Here is a 7,615-nt window from a genome sequence, read left to right on the forward strand (position 1 = left end):
ACAAGGGGGATTCAAGAAAGGAAAAGAGAATAAACATGGCTTAGAGCAGCTTCTGGAAAGTTGTTTCTTTTCTCAGAAGTGAAGAGAAAAGCGATGGCGCACACCGCATTTTTCATGGAGATTCTTATTTGTAACGAGAAACAAAAGATCTTCAAATGGAGCGATTTCCTTTAATATTGCATAAAGATCCAATCATTCCCAAAATACTTTACTTTTTAACTTAATTTCCACCATACCGTCCACGTCAGCAAGGGAGAAAGAAAAGTTTTTTTTTTCCCGGTTCAGCGTTGAACCGCCATCTGAGATGGCGGTTTTGTTTTAATGCAAACCGTTATCTCAGATGGCGGTCCAATGGCATAAACCGCTATATGAGATAGCGGTTTCTTTTAAAACAAAACTTTATAAAACCACGTGGTTTTTTAAGCCGCTATTTCAGATAGCGATTTACCTCTTTAAACCGCTATTTCAGATAGCGGTTTATTGTAGATTTCATAAAAAAATTAGATCGGCTTTCTTGCTGACGTGGACGGTAGAGTGGGAAATAAGTGAAAAAGTAGCGTACTTTGGGAATTTAAGAATCATAAAACAATATTGAAGGAAATCGCTCCTTCAAATGGCATATGTGATACGGGGTTTTGCAGATCTAGAGAAATTTTGAAGTATCAGGCCTAACAGTTTACCTTAAATTATATTTACACACTTAAAAAAAAATACAAAATTTAGAGTTTAATACCAATTAACGGTTTTAGTTGGGAAAAATGGTGGTGGGGTCCGCACTTGCATATACTCCCTACGTCCCAAAATTATAGTATTGTTTTCCAAATCGGGCGTCCCCTAATTAGAGTCTTGTTTCTTTATTTGAACACAAAAAATTTCCTAGGTTACCCTCATTTGGGACCACAAAACAAAAATAAACTGTACTTTGTTCCTTTTAACATGTACTATTTTCTCTTCACCATGTACTTTATTCCTTTTGCATGTAATACATTCTACTTTTTCATCATCAATATACTATATTTCAATTCCCACACACTACATTCAACTTTTCTTAAAATCCTTGTTTTTAGTCAAACAGGACTATAATTTTGGGACGGAGGGAGTATTCAGCAAACATTAATCTATATATCTTCCACGATTGTTTTCTTCCCTTCCCTTGCTCCCCGCCGTCTGCTCATGCTTCTCACTCAATTCTCACCCAAAATTAGTTTTTCTATTTGTAGAATTCAACTTCAAAATCATTGAAGCCGGTGGACCAACAAGGTGTGGAGGCAGCCAAGCTCCTGAACAAGCTTCTAGGTGTTTCTAGGCGCTAGAAGCGAAAAGTTAGGCCAAACAGGGTGTTTTAGAAAAGTAACTTCTACTTCTCAAGAAGCCAGTTGAAGATAAATTAAGCGTTGGAAATAGAAGCTCCAATTCGGAGCTTCTTGATCCAGCTTATCGTGGAGCTCTTTGAGCCTATTAAATGAAGTAATTTCAGGACTAAAATACCCTCCTAAGAAATATTAATGACCGCATATCCTTATAAAATTAGAGATTCATCAATTCATCTTTCACTTTGACAGTCTCTCTCCTTCCTTAAAGCTGCCTCCTCTAACTGGATCTGAAACCTTTCAAGCTCCGACCAAAATTGTTTTCTGTTGAACACCGACTTTAATGATTTGACGACGGTGGCGACATTGATGGTGATGGGCATCAATAAATTGTAACAAAAAAGTTTGAAGACAATTATTTTCGATTTGCATGCTATTATCGCTATATATGGTGTCCACTTTTGCTAGTGTTGTCTGAGGTGGTTGTGGTATTGGCTGATTTGAGTTCTTTGAAGGTGGGCTATGGATGTTTGGGTGGAGGGGGAAGTTTAGAGGAGAACGATTGAAAAGAAAATTGAATTCTGGTTGACAGTTGTGGTGCCGTAGTGGTGGGTGGTTGTAATTTGTGAAGAGAGAGAAAGACTGGAAATGTAATCCCCCACAAATTTATAAATTTTATTAATATATTTTAACATATAGTTATTTATATTTAAATAAAATTTACGAATTTTAGTAATAAATATATAATTAACGGATTTATTTAATTACATTCTAAATATTTTAACGATTTATGCAATCAAAAATAATTTTAGAATTTTATTTTGAAAATAATTTGAATTAAGAAAACACGTTTGAATTTGGAAAACAATCCTAATCGGTTTTGGATTCAAACATTAAAACTCAATTCTAATCCTAGCCCAAATTGGCAAATTAAGCCCAAAATAAATAAACCCATAATTCCATACCCATGTGTCAAATTCACGTGAAATCTCAACCCTCCCCTTGATTTTCACGTGAAACACAAAAACTCTCAAACCTTTCTTCAAGGCTCCTTCACGTGAATCTGCAAACCCTCAAACCTCCTCCTTCTCCAGCCACTGCGCCAACCACCGCCTGACCACCTTTCCTGCGCCACCGGTCCTCCTACGCACGTAGCCACCACCACCAGTCGCGCAACCACCGCGACGCCCTGCTGCTGTCGCTTTGCCGTCCATCTCCTCCAAGCACAACAACACCCTTCGTTCTTCCACTTCGTTGTTTCTTGCTCCCTGCTCTGCAAGCGCAACCACCGCCACGACCACCTGCGGCCACCAGCCGCGTCGCCCAGCTCTGCCACCGCCAGGCCTGTTGTCGTGTGTTGTCCGCCGCCGGCCAACCCTCTTCTCCCTCACTTTTGGAGGAGAATTTTCTGTAGGTGACTTTTGAAATCGTTAAAGTGGCCTATCAATTTGTTTACAAAAGGTATGTACATACCCGTGTGTTTATGGATGTGTGCTATTGTGGAAACTATGTTGACTGTAATTATGAACTCGTTTATGTTGAAATTTCATGTTCAATGTCGTTGAATGAATGAGTTGATTATAGAACTTTATTATAAGAATTATAACATGTTAGCATGGATGATTGGTGCAAGCATGTCAGTTTGGAACTTTATATTAATTTATATGTTGGTTTAGATCGATTGATCATTGTTCCCTTTTAGCATTTCACTACTTTATGAGGGCCGAGGACCTTGTTTAGTAAGTTGATACTTTACACCTATATAAAGGTGGTTAACCATTGTTAAAGGAAAGGTTGAGTTTATTGGAATGAGTTCTTGATTGATAACTTTGTGATCGCTTACTTAATTCCAAGATAAAAACAATTGTGAATACTTGTTGATTTTATGATTTATGCGATTGACGAGTCATAACAAAGTATTAATTGGTAAATCATGTAAAGTGAAACTGAATAGCAATAGCTTTAGACTGTGCACGTCTGAAGTGACGAACAATCAGGAGTTGGGGTTCATGGTGGTAGCCCATGGCTTTTTCTGGGATCGGATTGATCACCGTGTCCTATTTTCTTCAAAAGTTCCATGATATCGCAAGTCACTGAGGTTACGGAGTCGCGCCCGTAGCTCGTCTTCCTTAGAGAAGACTTCTTGTTAGACAACTCGGTCCATTGACTATTTCAATTAAAATAATATTAATATTATAAAAGTCTAGTCTAGTCTAGTCAAACGTGGTCTTCAAGTTCATATGTTTTGGTTGTCCATACTTATGATTTATTAGCATTATGTTAGGAATATTTTATTCACTGATTTAGTATGTAGTACTCAGCTTTGCTGATTACGTGCTTTGTTTGTGTGTGTTGATCATGGCTATGCCTTATTGATTTTGTGATGACCCATTTTGGTAAGTAGTCTCTAAGGATCAATAATCATTGTCCATCTACAGGTTTGAAGATGATGCATCATTGGGTTCGGGATTGGAGAGCTTGTAGTTTAGTTTTGATTTGTTAAGTTGACTTTGGTTTGTTTAATTGGACTTTAAACTTGTTGAATTAGTTACATTGATATTATTTCCGTTGGTTGATTTTGGAGTTAATCCCGTAGTTGACTATTTATAAATTCAAAGTTAGTTTTATGTTTCCCGCTGCAAAATTCTGACTAAGCCATTACGTTTTTACACGGGCGATAATACTTTGATAATCCTCTATATGCATATTTATAAAAAGGGTTATTCTAGAAAAGGGAGAATTGTCAAGGTGTTACAAAGTGGTAATTTTGAGCTATAAGTTTTATTGACTTTTCGTGTCTACGTTTTAAGTTTTAGGCGCCTAATTAACTAATTATTTACTTAAAACGAATTTCGTCGAATTAAGCTCCAAATAATTTAATTAAATAGATTGAAATATTTTCTTTATTATTTAGAAAGGGTCCGAATTTATTTTAAGTCCAAAGTCTTATATTATGTGATTCGAAATTTTTTCGTTTATGTGAATTAAGTGCGTTTTTCTTTTCGAATTTAAATTCAATATATTCGAAAATTTCATTTTTTTTAATTAAAAATAAATAAATAAATTTGGTCGATGCTGGCCTGCTGCTACAGTACCGTATTAAAAAAAAATGATCCCTTTATTATTTATTCGTCTAATAAAAATTTCTTTCTTACTAATCATCCTTGTTTTATTATTCAAATGCTTCAATGCTTTACTTATTTTTGATTTATTACGAGAGATGGGTAGTATAGGAAATGACATATAGGATAGAACTATATGTGCATTAGTAGCTAGTTAATTCTAGCATAAGAAGTTAATTGTTATGTGCATGTGTTAAATGTTTAAGTGTTGCATTTAAATGTGCATAAAAGAAATTGTTTGATTCCACGAAACTTATTGTTTTATTGAATTTTGATTATGGTTTGGTTGGGAAGTTGTTTCTTTCCAATTACACCAACATAGGATCCCTTGAGAAGATCGACGAAGAGACCCCACGTCTTTTTGTGAAGAAAGTTGTATTTGGATGTGAGTATTTTGCTAGGATACAAAAGCAACCTATCTTAATGAGAGAGGACATCATAGCATCCACTATTGTTCATTGCTTACCTAACAAAATGCCATACCTAGAGCTCAAAGATAGGTTTAAAGACATGCATTTTGAGGATGGAACCCCCAAATTTGGCTAAGTATGGGACTAGGGATGGTAGGTGGAGATACGACTCATAGATTATGACCACCATTATTGAGGTAGCAGAAAGTGGGTTCAAGGAGGGTAAAGACATAGGGAGTCATGCTTGGGATGCAGCTATAAAGGAACCTATGGGAGTTGGTGTGAATAATAATCTTGAGGGAAATGATGTAGCCGTGGAGGATGAGAATGTAGGGGTTGAGGCAGAAAACCCTAACCCAGAGGCCCATGAGCCTACCATTGAGATCTCTAGTGATTTAGATGTGGAGCCTGAAGGTGATGGTTAGGTGGCAAGTGAGCCTCATCTAGATGAAGATATGGAAGAAGAATCAGACCCGGAGGAAGAATTCAACGAATATTGAAGATCTAGATTTCACTCCACAAGTTTCCAAGCAAAGAACAAATAGGCAAGATGCCGCAAGCATTTGAAGTTGTAATACTTAGTTAGTCCTTTTTGTGTTTTGGAGAATAAGTAGCAAAGCTACAAAAGTTTAAAGTTAAAGCAATAGGACTTTGAGTTATTCTTTATTCTTTTCAAGGATGTAATAAACTTTTATAGAGTTAGCAATAAAGTTATAGTATTCTTTTCCATTTTGAGAATTCCATAATACTCCAAACTCTAAGTAGCACGCAAGGGATTAATTATTTTATTGTTTGCATACTCAATGTGAATTGTGGAACAATTGAATTGCCACAAGAGTAATAAGTGATTTGAGTGCATAAAGGAAATAAGGGGCAATTAAGACCCTTATGACCGATATGATTCAAAATGTTATGCCTTATGTGAATTATGTTGATATTCTTCCTAGATGAGTGATGCTTACTCTAATGATTGTGTACTTTCCTGAATAATTGTTTGTTGATGCGATCTCTATGGTCAAATCAAAAATTTTCTTCGTAGAGGATAACATATATGTTATGTATCAAACCTAAAGTAGAATATCTTAACTTCAGGCCGCGCTCTAGAACGGCCAACAATAATGATCTACCTGCTGTTATTCGCCTCTTGGCGGAAACGCTGACTCAGGAAAGAACTGAGGGCCCCGATTTTGCAGGGAACATGTTTGAAAGACTTTCTAAGGTTAAGCCAACATACTTTAAGAGAAAGCAGATCCGACTTTCCTAGAAAACTGGATTAGGGAGTTCGAAAAACTCTTTGGGACTGTAAACTATCCTGAAAACATGAAAGTAGGTCAAACTGTCCTTTACCTAAAAGATGAGGCCGATCTGTGGTAGAGAGAGAATGGAACTAGGCTAAGTGATGCTGAGGGGGTTAATTGGAACTCATTTGTTGTTGCATTGAGGGGGAAGTTTTACCCTCCTTTTATGAGAAAGCAAAAAGCAGATGAATTCATAAACCTTAGGAAGGGGAGTATGACCATCGCTGATTACTATAGCAAATTTATAGCACTGCCGAGGTTTGCACCTGAGGTTGTAGCCACAGAGGAGCTAAAGGCTCAAAGGTTTGAGCAAAGGTTGACCGATGAGATCCAGCTGGGATTAGGTGGGGAAACCTTTACATCTTTAGATATTGTGTATGGGAGGGCTGCCCATATTTATGGCTTGCAGTCCAGCAGGGACAAGAAAAATATTGTTGTTGAGGAGAAAAGGAAAGAGTTAAATGCCGGGGGAAGTCAAAAGAACTTCAAAAGGAATAAGAATGTAAATGGGAATGGAAATGGGAATTTGTAGGGGAGAAACAACCAGGGAAATAGCTATAACAATAGGAACCAATTTGAGAGAGGTAGGACTGGGAATCACATCCGAATCCAAAGGAAGAAATAGCTATAACAATAGGAACCAATTTGAGAGAGGTAGGACTGGGAATCACATCCGAATCCAAACCGAGTCCGATCCGATCCGAAGGAAAAACCGATCCGCATCCAAGAAAAAAAAGTTTGAATCCGAATCCGATTAAAAACATCCGAATCCTAATGGATATGGATCGGATATGGAGTCTGCAGAGAGTCCGACCCAAATCCGAGTCCGACCCGAGTCCGAATCCGAGTCCAAATCCGACCCGAAATTATTTCAATCTGTATTATTTTTCATACATACGAAGTAGCTTTTTTAAAAAAAAAGGGAAGTTCTCAATTTAATCTATTATATTTAAGTAAAGCGGGTATATTAATACGACCAATAAAAAAAGAGATTTCCAACTGACTTTACAATAAAAAAATACTGGTGTCATGTAAGTAAAACTAATAAATCAGAACGAATAGTTAAAATAAATAAATATTACAGTATATGTTTCTATAGATGATTTAATATGCGCTACGTGAGTCGTCCGATCACAAAATAATAAAGGAGTTATTGATAAGATATACTCCGTACTATAATATACGGAGTACTACGTATTGATGTTATTTGACTAATTCATTTATACTTCGTTTTTCTTTTTTTTCAAAAGGACATCATATCACCCGTTCATGTATTATGGATTTGACTCGAGTTTTGTGATCATATAAGGGTTTTTCATTTTGTTCTTACATATATATTTCATCATTTTATAACTTTTTATTGTTGTTGTTAGTACAATTTGTTGCATTTTACTAATTATGATTATTTTTATTTGTTGGTAGTTCGGTGATCAAACAAGATGTAACTATTCAATGTGCCATTGCCATTATGTTGA

This window comes from Spinacia oleracea, chromosome 3 (assembly GCF_020520425.1).
Source record: "Spinacia oleracea cultivar Varoflay chromosome 3, BTI_SOV_V1, whole genome shotgun sequence".
Classification (NCBI taxonomy): domain Eukaryota; kingdom Viridiplantae; phylum Streptophyta; class Magnoliopsida; order Caryophyllales; family Amaranthaceae; genus Spinacia; species Spinacia oleracea.